Source organism: Eulemur rufifrons, chromosome 7 (genome assembly GCF_041146395.1).
Source record: "Eulemur rufifrons isolate Redbay chromosome 7, OSU_ERuf_1, whole genome shotgun sequence".
NCBI classification, from domain to species: Eukaryota; Metazoa; Chordata; class Mammalia; order Primates; family Lemuridae; genus Eulemur; species Eulemur rufifrons.
The window spans coordinates 179918864-179934296 of NC_090989.1; positions in this window are offsets into that span (position 1 = coordinate 179918864).

Genomic DNA, 15433 nt, shown 5'->3' on the forward strand with positions numbered 1-15433 from the left:
CCTTTGCGTTTTTGTCGAATTGATCATACATGAGTAAGTCTATTACTGGGCTTTTTATTCAGTACCACTAATGTTTGTGTCTGTCCTTTTGCTAAAACCATGCCTTCTTGATTACCATTGCTTTTTTGTAAATCTTGAAATCATTTAATGTGAGTCTTCTACCTTCATTCATTCTTTTTTAAAAAAATTGTTTATTCTACTCTAGTTAAATGTGTGTATATCTATCAATATAGCTTTAAATTAAATGATGCAAAAACTGATAGAATAAAAAGGAAAAACGGACAAGTACATAACCATTCTTGGGGACTTCAGTACTTTCTTCTTAGTAATGTATAGAACAGACAGAAAATCAGCAAAGATATAGAAGACTTAAGCAACACTACCAATCAACTTGACCAAATTGACATTTATAGAACACTCCACCAAACGAAAGAAATACACATATATATCCTTCAATTCCATATGGAATGTTCATCAAGTCTGGGGCAAGGCTGGTTCAAATTTTTTTTTTTTTTTTTAAATCATTCAATGTAATTTACAAATTAGCAGACAAAACAAGAAAAACATAACCATATCAGTAAGTAAGAAAAATGCATTTGACAAAATCAACATTCATTCATGATTTAAAAACTCTCAGCAAACTAAGAATAGAAGGTAAGTTCCTCAATCTGAAAAAAAAATCTATAAAAAACTGTACAGTTGGGAATCAAAGATGGCGGAGTGGTGGTGACGGCCTGAATCTGCGCTCCCGGGAAGGAAGGCATCGATCCAGACCTGCCACAACGCTAGAAGACCGCTCCCACACAGGAACAGCGGTGTGAATCCACGGAGAATCAGCGTGGGACAAACAGAGCGAGTGAGGTCTGAGGTGAACGAAAATTGGGAACGCGGGACAGACACTAGCCAGCGGAGCGTGGGTCGGATACACCCGCCCCCAGCCGGGGTGGGTGCAGCCTCTCGGGAAAGCGGCTAGCCCTCCGCTCCCAATTGAATAGAGCCCTGACCCAGGCCAGCACAGAATCACTGAGGGATACGTGGCGCATTGGAGACAGGAGGCGTTTTTGCGAAATTACCTTAGAACCTGGGGGATCTCAGCTGAGACAGCGCTTGGCGAGGAGGGATGGATCTGCACCAGGGCGGAAAAACACAAAAGACTCTCGGACAGCAAATAGCGTCGTACCCCGTGCTGCCTTTTTCGGCAGTTCTCCAGCCGGTCACCCCCGGTGCGTGTCCTTGCTGGCCAGCCCCTGGGCAGTGGCGGTCTCTGCCTGCCGGGGAGCCGGTCCCCTCCAGCCCCGGAGCTCGGCAGGCGCCATCTTGAAAGCGAGGGCGAAACGGCTCGGGAGCCAAAAAGTGCCCAGCGGCTCTTTCTGCCCGTGCTGCCTTTTTTGGCGGTTCTCCAGCTGGTCACCCCTGGTGCGTGTCCTTGCTCGCCAGCCCCCGGGCAGTGGCGGTCTCTGCCTGCCGGGGAGCCGGTCCCCTCCAGCCCTGGAGCTCGGCAGGCGCCATCTTGAAAGCGAGGGCGAAATCGCTCGGGAGCCAAAAAGTGCCCAGCGGCTCTCTCTGCCCGGCGCCCTCCGCTGGTCTCTGAACCAACGCCAGGAGTGCGGGATATGCCGGGGCCGCGCTCGGGGTGAAGGGGCAGAGCAGCGCTAAGGCAAAAAAAAAAAAAAAAAAAAAATCAACACGAACAAGAAGAATAGGCTCGCCGAACTGTATATTTTATTCTTGGTAAATTTCTTCTGGGTTTTGTTTGTTTGTGTTTGTGTTTGTTTTTGTTTTTTTGGTTTTTTTCTTTTTTTTTCTTTCCTTTTCTTTTCTTTTTCTTTTTTTTTCCGGCGGCGGACAGCCTCGGCGGGCACCTTTGCCCTCTGGGCCTCTGGCTGCTGCGCCTTTTTGAGCGCAGAGGTTGGATCCCCACCACCCTCGGAGCTGTGCGGGCGCGCAGACGCCATCTTGAAATCCACTGCGAAACCGCCCGGGACCCAGCCGGGCGGGCGTGAAGGGGCGGAGCTGTGCTAAGGCGTAAAAACAAAAACATCTAATGGCCGCTCCGGACCCAGCCGAGCGGAAGTGAAGGGGCGGAGCTGTGCTAAGGCGTAAAACAAACAAACAAACAAAAAAACATTGAGTCGCTGAATTATATACTTCAGATTTGTGTATCTTTCTGCCTTGCGGTGTGGTGAAGTGCTACGTAGTTTGTTTTTGTTCATTTTTGTTGGCGTTTTTGGTGTTTTTTGGTTTGGCTTTTTGCGTTTCTTTTATTTATTTATTTTTTTTTCTTTTTTTTTTCTTTTTCTTTCTTTTTCTTCTTTTTTTTCTTTTCTCTTTCGTTTTCTCCTCTTTCTTTTCTTTCTTTCCTTTTCTTTTTTCTTTTTTCTTTTTTTTTTTTTTCCTTCTCTTTCTCCTCTCTTTTCGCCTTCTAACTGGGGACCCACGGTGAGCTTCGGGACGGGCCAGGTCCCTGGCTCTGGTACATACCGGATCCTGAGCAGTCACCCCCAGGGCCGGAGATCTGCGGGCACGCAATTGCCACTCTAGGGCCCACAGCCAAGTCACTGCGGAGCAATAGGGTACCAAGAGGCTCCCTGGACGGCCCTCTCCCCTGGTCCACGGACCTTATATAAAATCTCTGCCCAAGTGTAAACACTGAATACTTCTCCAGAAGCGAGAGTGTGGAACCTGATCCCTGGGGACATTGGGCCAAGACAGACTTTTGCCCGTGGGAGCTACAGCAACTGGGGCGCTGAGCAAGCAAAGTCACCGTCCTCTCCCCATAGCTAGTATCTTGCGGGCAGATAGAGTCAGAAACCTTCCCTATAGAGGAAGAACCAAAGGGAAACAAACAAACAAACAAACAAAGAGAATTTCGGTCTACTATTAGTGTGGACCCTGCCTGCCTTCTGAAAGACCACAACACAGTGTCCTAACTCACCAAAGCGGTCCTGGATCACTCCAATCCTCTAGGATTGGACCCATCGGAAGCAGTCTCCCAACGGAAACAGAAAAATCTCTGAACAATACACAACAGTCTCCCCCTCTTGCCAAAAGAAGCAACATACCTAGACTGTTTCACAGCCTAAGAATAGAGCACAAAGAGTCCTGTTAACCAGACTAAACCTATAAGTAAAGATCCAACGACAAATCTAGACGGGAAGGGCCCAGCGAAAAAACACAGAGAGCAAAAAGAATCAAATGGAAAGCTCATCCCCAAAGAGAAATACCAGCTCCCAACCATTTGACACAAACCAGACTCAAAACACCAACATGTCACACGAAGAATTCCAATTATGGATTATAAACAAGCTGAATAATATACAAGAATCAATGGATAAACAACACAAGGAAAACACACAAAAAATACAGGATTTGGAGGAAAAATTCACTAAAGACATTGAAATATTGAAGAAAAACCAAACTGAACTCCTAGAAGTGAAGAATTCACTCAGAGAGCTACAAAACACTGTGGAAAGTCTCAAGAGCAGGGTAGATCAAACAGAGGAAAGAATCTCAGAAATTGAAGATAACTCCTTCCAACTAAATAAGTCAGTCACAGAGATAGATCAAAAAAGTAAGAGAAATGATCTGAGTCTTCAAGAAATGTGGGATTATGTGAAGAAACCTAACTTGAGAGTTATTGGCATTCCTGAGGGTGAAGAAGATAACAAGCAAGGGTTGGACAAGCTATTTGAAGACATAATCGAGGAAAATTTTCCAGGCCTTGCCAATACTCTAGACATACAGATTCAAGAAGCTCAAAGGACCCCTGGGAGATTCATAGCAAATAGGAAAACACCACGCCACGTAGTCATCAGGCTGACCAAAATATCCACTAAAGAGTCCCTTCTCCGAGCTGTAAGGAGAAAGAAACAAGTAACTTACAAAGGAAAACCCATCAGAATTACGCCAGATTTCTCAGCTGAAACCTTACAAGCAAGAAGAGGTTGGGGCCCCATTTTCACGCTTCTGAAACAGAATAATGCCCAGCCTAGAATCTTGTACCCAGCTAAGCTAAGTTTTCTATACGAAGGAGAAATCAAGACATTCTCAGATAAACAAAGGTTGAGGGAATTCACCAAGACAAGACCAGCCCTCCAAGAAGTACTCAAAAGAGAATTATACACGGATCAGCACAAGAAAGATCCACGAATGTAAAACTACTCAAGAGCTAAAGATCAAATTCCAGATACCACAATGGCCCAGGAGAGAAAACATCACAATGAAGTTCTACCCAACAAGCTGAAAAAAAACTGTCTCACTTATCAGTTTTCTCAATAAATGTGAATGGCTTGAACTCCCCGCTCAAGAGACATAGACTGGCCCAATGGATAAAAAAATACAATCCAAGTATCTGCTGTCTTCAAGAAACTCACCTAACCTGCAAAGATGCATTTAGACTGAAAATAAAAGGATGGAAATCGATATTTCAAGCAAATGGTAACCAAAAGAAAGCTGGTGTGGCAATCTTAATTTCCAATAACTTAGCTTTCAAACCAACAAAAATAATAAAAGACAAAGACGGCTACTACATACTGATTAAAGGCACAATTCATCAAGAAGCCATGACTATACTCAATATATATGCACCCAACGTAGGTGCACCTAGATTCATAAAGCAAACCCTACTAGATCTCAACCAAATGATAGATAACAATACTGTAATAGCTGGAGACTTTAACACCCCACTGACAGTACAGGACAGATCCTCTAAACAGAAAATAAACAAAGACATAATGGACCTCAATAGAATGCTAGAACAAATGGGCATGGCTGACATCTATAGGACATTCTACCCAAAGTCCACAGAATATACATTCTTCTCATCAGCTCACGGGACATTCTCTAAGATTGACCATGTCCTAGGACATAAATCATGTCTTCAAAAATTCAAAAAAATAGAAATTATACCATGCATCTTCTCAGATCACAGCGGAATAAAAGTAACAATGATCACAAACAGAAACCCTCACTCTTACTCAAAGTCATGGAAGCTAAATAACCTTCTCCTGAATAATTATTCTATAAAAGAAGAAATCAAGATGGAAATCAAAAATTTCTTTGAATTAAATGACAATGGAGATACAACTTATCAAAATCTATGGGATGCAGCTAAAGCAGTCCTGAGAGGAAAATTCATATCCATAAATGCCTATATCAAAAAGACAGAAAACATGCAAATAGACAACCTAACGAATAGACTCAAAGAACTGGAGAAAGAAGAACAGAACGATCCCAAACCCAGCAGAAGGCGAGAAATTACTAAGATCAAATCAGAACTAAATGAAAAGGACAACAAAGAAACTATAAGGGAAATTAATAAAACAAAAAGTTGGTTCTTTGAAAAGATAAACAAAATAGACACACCTCTGGCTAGACTAACCAAGAGCACAAAAGTAAAATCTCTAATAACCTCCATTAGGAACATGAAAGGAGAAATCACAACCGATGCTACAGAGATACAAGATATCATCTATGAATTCTACAAAAATCTTTATGCACACAAACTGGAGAACGTGGAGGAAATGGACAAATTTTTAGAAACACATAGTCTTCCCAGGCTCAACCAGGAAGAAATAGAGTACCTGAACAGACCAATATCAAGAACTGAAATCGAAACAGCAATAAAAAACCTTCCCAAAAAGAAAAGCCCTGGTCCAGATGGGTTCACACCTGAATTTTACCATACATACAAAGAAGAACTGGTGCCCATCCTACATAAACTATTCTCCAATATTGAGAAGGATGGAGTTCTCCCTAACACGTTCTACCAAGCCAATATAACATTAATACCAAAACCTGGAAAGGACACAACAAAAATAGAGAACTACAGACCAATTTCCCTCATGAATATAGATGCAAAAATTTTCAATAAAATACTAGCAAATCGAATCCAAGTACTTATCAAAAAAGTAATCCACCACGACCAAGTGGGCTTCATCCCCGAGATGCAGGGGTGGTTCAACATACGTAAATCTATAAATGTAATTCACCACATAAATAGAAGCAAAAACAAAAACCATATGATACTCTCATTAGATGCAGAAAAAGCATTTGACAAAATTCAACACCCTTTTATGATAAAAACGCTTAACAAAATAGGCATTGATGGAACCTACCTAAAAATGATACAAGCCATATATGACAAACCCACAGCCAACATCATACTGAATGGGGAAAAACTGAAAGCACTCCCACTTAGAACTGGAACCAGACAGGGCTGCCCATTGTCTCCATTACTTTTCAACATAGTATTGGAAGTCCTTGCGAGAGCTATCAGGCAAGAGAGCAGAATCAAGGGAGTCCAAATAGGGAAGGAAGAGATCAAACTCTCACTTTTTGCTGATGATATGATGTTATATCTGGAAATACCCCAGGATTCAACCAAGAGACTCCTGGAATTGATTAACGAATACAGCAAAGTCTCAGGCTACAAAATTAATATACACAAATCAGAGGCATTTATATATGCCAATAACAGTCAATCGGGAAACCAAATTAAAGACTCAATACCCTTCAAAATAGCAACAAAGAAAATAAAATATCTAGGTATATATCTAACTAAAGAGGTAAAGGACCTCTATAAGGAAAACTATGAAACACTGAGAAAAGAAATAGCAGAACTTGCAAATAGATGGAAAAATATACCATGCTCGTGGATGGGAAGAATCAACATTGTTAAAATGTCTATATTACCCAAAGTGATCTACAGATTCAATGCAATCCCTATTAAATTACCAACATCATTCTTTACAGACATAGAGAAAATAATTATACACTTTGTATGGAATCAAAGAAGACCCCGTATAGCAAAAGCAATTTTAAGCAACAAAAACAAAATGGGAGGTATTAATTTGCCAGACCTCAAACTATACTACAAGGCCGTGGTTCTTAAAACAGCCTGGTATTGGCACAAGTGCAGGGACACAGACCAGTGGAACACAACAGAAAATCCAAATATAGAACCATCCTCATATAGTCACCTAATTTTTGACAAAGCGGGAAAGAATATACTCTGGGGACAAGAATCCCTATTCAACAAATGGTGCTGGGAGAATTGGTTAGCCACTTGTAGAAGACTGAAACAGGACCCACAGCTTTCACCTCTCACAAAAATCCAATCACGGTGGATAACAGACTTAAACCTTAGGCGTGATACAATCAGAATTCTAGAAGAAAATGTAGGAAAGACTCTTACAGACATTGGCCTAGGCAAAGAATTTATGAAGAAGACCCCCAAGGCAATCACAGCAGCAACAAAAATAAATGAATGGGACATGATTAAATTAAAAAGCTTCTGCACAGCCAAAGAAACAGTCACGAGAATAAACAGACCACCTACAGAATGGGAAAAAATTTTTGCATACTACACATCAGATAAAGGACTGATAACAAGAATCTATTTAGAACTCAGGAAAATCAGCAAGAAAAAATCAAGCAACCCTATCAAAAAGTGGGCAAAGGACATGAATAGAAATTTTTCAAAAGAAGATATAAAAATGGCTAACAAACATATGAAAAAGTGTTCAACATCTCTAATCATCAGGGAAATGCAAATCAAAACCACAATGAGATATCACTTAACCCCAGTGAGAATGGCCTTTATCAAAAAAACCCAAAACAACACATGTTGGCGTGGGTGTGGAGAGACAGGAACACTAATACACTGCTGGTGGGACTGCAAACTAGTGCAACCTCTGTGGAAAGCATTATGGAGGTATCTTAAACAGATTCAAGTAGACCTGCCATTTGACCCAGCAATCCCATTACTGGGCATATACCCAAAGGAAAAAAGGTCATTCTGTAACAAAGGCACGTGTACCCAAATGTTTATAGCAGCACAATTCACAATAGCAAAGATGTGGAAACAACCCAAATGCCCATCAATACATGATTGGATTAGTAAACTGTGGTATATGTATACCATGGAATACTACTCAGCTATAAGGAATGATGAAGATACGACATCTCTATGGTTCTCCTGGAGAGAGTTGGAACCCATTCTATTAAGTGAAGTATCCCAAGAATGGAAAAACAAGCATCACATGTACTCACCAGAAAATTGGTTTCCTTGATCATCACCTAAATACAAATCTGGAAACGACACCAATTGGACATCAGACTTAGGTGGGGGGTGGGGGGGGGATGGGGGTATGCCTACACAATGAGTGCATTGCGCACCGTTTGGGGAGTGGTAACACTTGAAGGTGCTGACTCGGGAAAGGGGGGGTGGGGAAAAAATATGAAACTATTGTTTTTAACTTGCACTGTTCACTTAATAATTTATCATGAATATTTCCCATATTATTTCATATCATTGTACAAGAAATAATGTATACATTATGAGGACATACTGTATCTAACAAGATATACTGTTAGACTCTTTGATTCTGTAAAATTAAATAAAAAAAAATAAAATAAAAAAACAAACAAACAAACAAAAAACTGTACAGCTAGCATACTTAATGAGGAAATACTGAATGCTTTTTCTTTATTACAGAGAATAAGTCATCGAAGTACACTCTCACAACTCCTATTCAATATTACACTGCTACCAGTCTAGCAAGTGTAGCAAGGCAAGAAAAAGATTTTAAAAAGGCATAAATTAAAAAGAAAGAAAGAAAAATATCCCTATTGATGGGCAAGGTGATTGCTTATGTAGAAAAATCCTGACGAATCTACAAAAACTTAGAGTTAGTAGGTTTGTAGCATACAAAGTTGACAGAGAAAATCATTTTCTATACACTAGCAGTGAACAATTGAAAACCAAAATACTAAGATCAATTATCATAGTCCTTCAAAAGTGACATAAATAAAGAGAAATCGATTTTTTAAAAAGTGACATAAAAAATATAAATATAAGAAAAGATGTATAGGATTTATATGATTGAAATCACAAAATGCTGATAAAACTATTAAAGGCAACCTAAATGAATGGAGAGATACACCATGTTTATGGATTGGAAGACTCTCTATAGTTGATTCAATTTTCTTTAAATTAATTCCCAGATTTAATGCAATTCCAACTAAAATCCCAACAGTATTCTTTTTAGACATAGACAATCTGATTATAAAACTTATATGGAAAGTAAAAGGCACTAGAATAGGCAAAACAATTTGGATAAAGAACAAAGTAGGAGGACTCATACCACCTAAGATTAAGATATACAAAAATGAATCCAAGAAAGTTAGATTCATTTACCAATGAAACAAAATAAAGATTAAAAAAATAACCTATACAAATATGTTCAGTGGATTTTTGACAAAGATGTGAAGTCAATTCAATAGAGAAAGGGGTCTTTTCAAGATTTAAATGCTCAAATAATAGAATACATGTATGCAAAATTGTAAATCTTGATCTATAGCCCCACTTTATCCAAAAGTGTACTTAAAATAGATCATAGATCTAAATGCAAAACATTAAAGTAAAAAAAAAAAAAAAAACTCTCAGAAGAAACTCCTTGGATGACCCATGAAAGAAAATGATCAATTGGATTTCATCAAAATTAAAAACATTTGCTCTGCTATGATAAGGAGAATGAGAAAACAAGCCACAGACCTTGAGAAGACATTTTGAAGTCATATATCCTGTATCCAAATTTATGAAGAAATCTCAAATTTTAACAGTAAGGAAATGTAGTAAAAATGTGCAGGAGATTTGAACAGACATATACCAAAGATGATATATGAATGACAGTGAATTACATGTAAATAATTTATAATCACATATAATCACAATATTATTCATTATGGAAATGTAAATTGAAACCACCATGTACACATATAACAATGGCTAAACTCCAAAAACACAGTGAGAAGACCAAAGGCAGTGAGTATGTCAAACAAGTAGAACTCTCGTATATTACTCTTAGGACTGTAAATGGTACAGCCACTCTGGGAAAGTTTGGTGATTTTGTACGTTAAACATAGATTTACTCTATGACCCAGCAATCCCAGCAAAAGGAACAAACTGTTGCTACACACAATTTGGGAGAGTCTCAAATGCTAAGTGAAAGAGGCTTATCTCTAAAGTATTAATAATATATGGCATGTTTCTGTTTATATGACATTCTGCAAAAGGTAAAAATATGAGGAACAGAAAACAGATTCATTGTTGCCAGTGGTTAGGCTCATAGGGGAGTGTCTCCCTGAAAATGGTAGTATCTAAAAATTTCCTGGGGTGTTGGAATTGTTTTCTCTCCTGTTAGTGGGGGTGGTTACAAGAACCTATGCATGTGTTAAAACTCTTAAACCTGGGTACCATCACAGAGTTTTACTTTATGTAAATGTAAATATAATAATGACAAATGATAAAAAGCAAACTCTGACATTAAGGTCATTTAATAAAAAAATAACATCTAATAAGGGAAATATTAGGAAAGTTTAATGTTATGATCCTGAAATGCTTAGTAATTCCATTGTCTTCAATATGAATAAATTCCTCAAAAAAACATGGGATAGTATAACCAACCTTTTAGTTTTTCCAGGAGATGTTCCTGTCTTTCTCTAAACAGAGGTCACTGAAATGAATGAATGTCTCTATCTTTAAAATTTTCTTCCTTTAATTAAATATCTGTCTTTTATTATGTACTCACAGAAAAATGTGTCAAGTTTTATTTAAGATTAGATTGATTTTATTAGATATCATGACTCAGTTTATCTGAATGCATGTCTTAAAAATATATAACACAATGAGACTTTACATATAACAAAGAAAGCAAATGAAAGTAACTTTATAGATTGTGCCAAACTTCCTCTTTAATATAATAGACTATTTTCAGCCACTCAAAACCTCTACATCTAAAGGAAGACATCTAGATGAGTAATTTCTATGCATAGTTTCAGTTATTCAATTTTTCCTCAAGTGACAATTAACTACTAGTGAACTGTCACTCTTGGTTATTCATAAATTTCTTTTACTTTAATACTGGCATCTTCTGTATGATTTTGTTTGCTCCAGAGGTCTTGGATTCTTAATTACTTAAGTCTCTCTAACATGTGAAGTATCAATTGTTCCTGGTAAATGAGGGAGAAGTTTTTTGTTGTTGTTCAGAGTTGTTGCTCTCTGTGGATTCTCTGCTAATATTATAATCTTCTTTGTTTTTTTTTTTTTTTTTTTTTTTGAGACAGAGTCTCACTTTTTTGCCCAGGCTAGAGTGAGTGCCGTGGCGTCAGCCTAGCTCACAGCAACCTCAAACTCCTGGGCTCAAGCGATCCTCCTGCCTCAGCCTCCCGAGTAGCTGGGACTACAGGCATGCGCCACTATGCCCGGCTAATTTTTCTGTATATATATATTTTTTTTAGTTGTCCATATAATTTCTTTCTATTTTTAGTAGAGACGGGGTCTCGCTCTTGCTCAGGCTGGTCTCGAACTCCTGACCTTGAGCGATCCACCCGCCTCGGCCTCCCAGAGTGCTAGGATTACAGGCGTGAGCCACTGCGCCTGGCCTATAATCTTCTTTGATTTAAGAAAAAATAATGTGGATGGCTGAGATGTGAATTTTTCCATGAAGGAGAATTAATACATTAAGTCTGTTTTTCATAGATTGATGACAAATTTACGCCTTTGTCAAATCCTAAGATTAGTCAGAATAACTACCGCCAAAGCTCTGGCCTATTTTCTTTGTTGCTAAAATGAAAATAGATCGGAAACACCGTTCTGAGGTCTCTAGATTTAGGATTCAATAATTAATTCTCAGGAAGTAGTAGGCGAGTAAATGGAGGTATAATCTAAGACAACATCGTATTTCTTGTGAAAACCTAACATCTGAGACCTGATGTTTCTTTCTTCTTCCCGTATGCATCCTTGCCAATACTTACACACTGTGGACTTGGTTTTTAAAATCCCTATTTATCAATGCCAGCAATAAGAATGATTCAGAATCCAGAATATAAAAGACTGCTCTGTCCTGTCTAGTTAAAATAGGGAAACATAAATAATATTTACTGATACATGTTATTTGATAATCTTTTAATTTCTGATCGCAAGTTTTTGTTTTCAATATTAGACATACGTATAAAGTTCTGCCAGAGTGATTTGAGACAGATTCCCTGTGGCAGAGGTCCTTACTAACAGGTGCTGACTTTAGAATTTGCACTCAATACTTCTATCCAGTTTATTTCAACAAGTATTTATTGAATATCCACTATGGACCAGGCACCATGCTATCATATGGAAACATAAAGATACCTAGGAAAATCCCTATTCTGAAGGAGTTTATAATTTCAAGGCAGAGATGCCTCTATTGTGATAATTAAAATAATGTAAAGCAGATAGTGTTTCAAATGCACTAAGTGAGACTAAAGCATGGAGAGTATTTAAAGGAGAAAAACTCTGAATCTAGTTAGGAGATAAATGAAGATTTCAGGGAGGAGCTAACATTGGAGAGGGGCCATTGAAGGTGAGTCAAACCCTGGTGGATGAGAATGCAAAATAAAGGAGATGGGAACAGTGGGTACGTCTGTTTAATTGAAGCATAGATTGCAGTTGTGGGACTAGGAAGTGATAAGATAATCAGTAAATTGGAGAGCCTGCACCTTAAATAACAAGTTTAGTTTTGTGTTCTATTAATACAAAAAAATTGTTGAATAAAGACTTTGGAAAGATTTAAGATACATTTTCAGGAAAAAATAGACTCATATAACTATATATACACATATATAACCATATTTATATAAAATATACATATATTTAATGTTTACATGCATATAGAGTGCTGTTAATTTAAGTGAGAAGAACCTACTTGAACTGTAGTTGGTAAGTTTAGAGAAATCTGTTCTTTGAATCATCAGTTACAATATAAATACAAAATTTATTTATGGCAAAGGTAGTCATTAATGTAATACTTGGAACATTCAAGTAAATATAGGATAATTAAAATCTCAGTGTTACATGCTATTATACAGTATAATGCATGTAAATGTATAGTATATAGGATCCTAGCAGGCTGAAAATATAGGTGCCTAGATTTTTAAAAGTTGGCTAGGGTACTGGAAAAAGAATTCATGCCAATTAGACTGATAAGGCGAAAAACATTGCTACCTGTTGTTTTCATATCAAATGTCATTATCTTTTTTAGAACAAACATTACAAGTGGCTATTTCATGCCGTCACACTTAACATACCTTTCTGGGTAGAATCAGTGATTTGATGGTAACATCTAGTTCAGTGAGGAAAGATATTTCTCTAAACTTCAGTTTGGTGGACCTTGAATTTTACAGAGTCACTGACTAAAAAAGAAAGTCACCAGGACCTTCTCATCTTACTTCACAAATTGCTAATGTCTACTTATAATGGCCCATTTGCAACTGACTTGGTCTGTGGATTACACACCCATAGAATGACCATATAGTTTCCTATTAATATTTTGTAGTTTATGGATTTATAATAGTTCCTTATGTTTAATGATTATAACAATTTTCATATAATATAGACATTTATAAAATATTCTGCATCTTTCCAAATTATATTCCATCACAAATTAAACATGCTCATTGTTTACCTTCAGTTAGAACAATGGCCAAATCTAAAGTGAAAGACAATGGGGGAAGGGAAAGACTCTAAAAATAAATGGTTTTGCTTGTCAGAAATGGTATTGATCCATTTCCAAAGAAAGAGAGATAGGAATAGACTAAACAATTCTCAAAAACTTAGCATCCAGATGAATTATTCAATATTCATTTTTACAAAATCATTCAATTCAAATGGATAAATGTTACGAAGAACCAGCATAAGTATATATATAAGACATAGTCTCATGTGCTCAAGAATTTCTAGTCAAATAGATTATTATATTCATAATAAAATATAAGTACCACTTATTTATTTAAAAAGCATTTATTGAGAACATACTATGTACTAGACATAGTGATGCAACTCTTGTTCTAAAGATTGTGTGAAAATAATGATGTCAAATTTCATATGAAGAGAAAATAAGTCTGTCTTGAGAAGGATTTGGAAAGCTATACAGAGAATGTTTGCTTGAGATGGAGTTTTAAGATTAGGTATAAGAAGGTTTTCCAAGTAGGAATGGGGACAAGACATGATAAAGTGGGGGAAAATATAAGCAAAAATAGCAGGAAGCATAAATGCATATCCCATTTGTTTTTGGTTGAATTTTGTCTCCCTCTCCAATATATTGAAGTCCTAACCCCAGTGCCTATGAATGGGACCTTATTTGTCACTAGCATCTTTTCAGATATAATTAAGATGTAAGTTAAAATGGGGTCATACTGGAGCCCCTTAACTGAATACGACTAATGTCCTTGTACGAAAAGAAGATAACATACAGAAAGAGAAACACACAAAGGAGAAAAACATGACAGAAGAGAGACACACAGAGGGAAGATGGCCATGTGACTACGCAGCTAGACACTGGAATGATGCAACTGCAAGTCAAGGAATGTCCCAGATTCCTGGAAGCCACCAGAAGCTAGGAAAGAGTCATGAAACAGATTTTCATCAGAGCCCCCAACAAGTAACCAACCCTACTGATAATGTAGATTTCAGACTTTTAGCTTCCAAACTGTGAGAGAATAAAATTCTGTTGTTTAAACAGCCAGTTTGTGATAATTTGCTACAGCAGGCCCCAGGAAACTAATACACCATGCTTAAGAGATGATGTTTTAGAGTTGTCAAAAGATAGAACACTTAGTAATGAAAACACATGGAGAGAAATGATGAGAAGGAAAGACAAAGTCTAATATAATAAACACAGCCATTGTGTAAGCTAAGAAGTGAAGTTCTTTGCATATTTTAATACAGAGGGTTTTTATTCAAGGCAGTTCTATTCTTATATTCGTGTATTAAAGAGAGCATGAGTTGCACAGAAGATGATAATGGTGAAGGGTGAAAGGTTATTACTATGTAGGCCAGAGATAAGACTATTTCAATTTTCTAGTTTAAGGATTATGATCATTTATGCTATGTCTTGTTAGACACGCAATGCCCTCTATAGATGAACATGCTAATTAGAAAAGGTAACGTTATCTAATTAAAGAAAATTCCAGGGACACATATGGGTTGGTACATATTTTGTATTTTTTTGTGAAAGTATTTAGCGAATTATTTTACCTATGACATATAATAATATTAGGAACAATTGCTGCCATTTATTTGGCATAAAATGCTTGATTTGGACTCAAAGTTTCATTCTAACAGAACTATATGTTTTGGTGTCAATATGATAATTTAATATGCATCATATTTTTATGTTCCTGGGCAACTATAAAAGTATACAATGTTTGAGATATATTTCTCTTCAATTTTGCTGTTTTTTTAACTTCTGAGAAAGTCACTCTGATTAGTGCAAATTATTGCACCATTATGAAAAAAATGACAATAGAATCACAATACTAGTTGTGGGCAGAGCTGTTTGGGTCATCTGAAAGATACTTGCATTCCACCAGGCAAACGTAAAAAAGGAAAGACATGTCA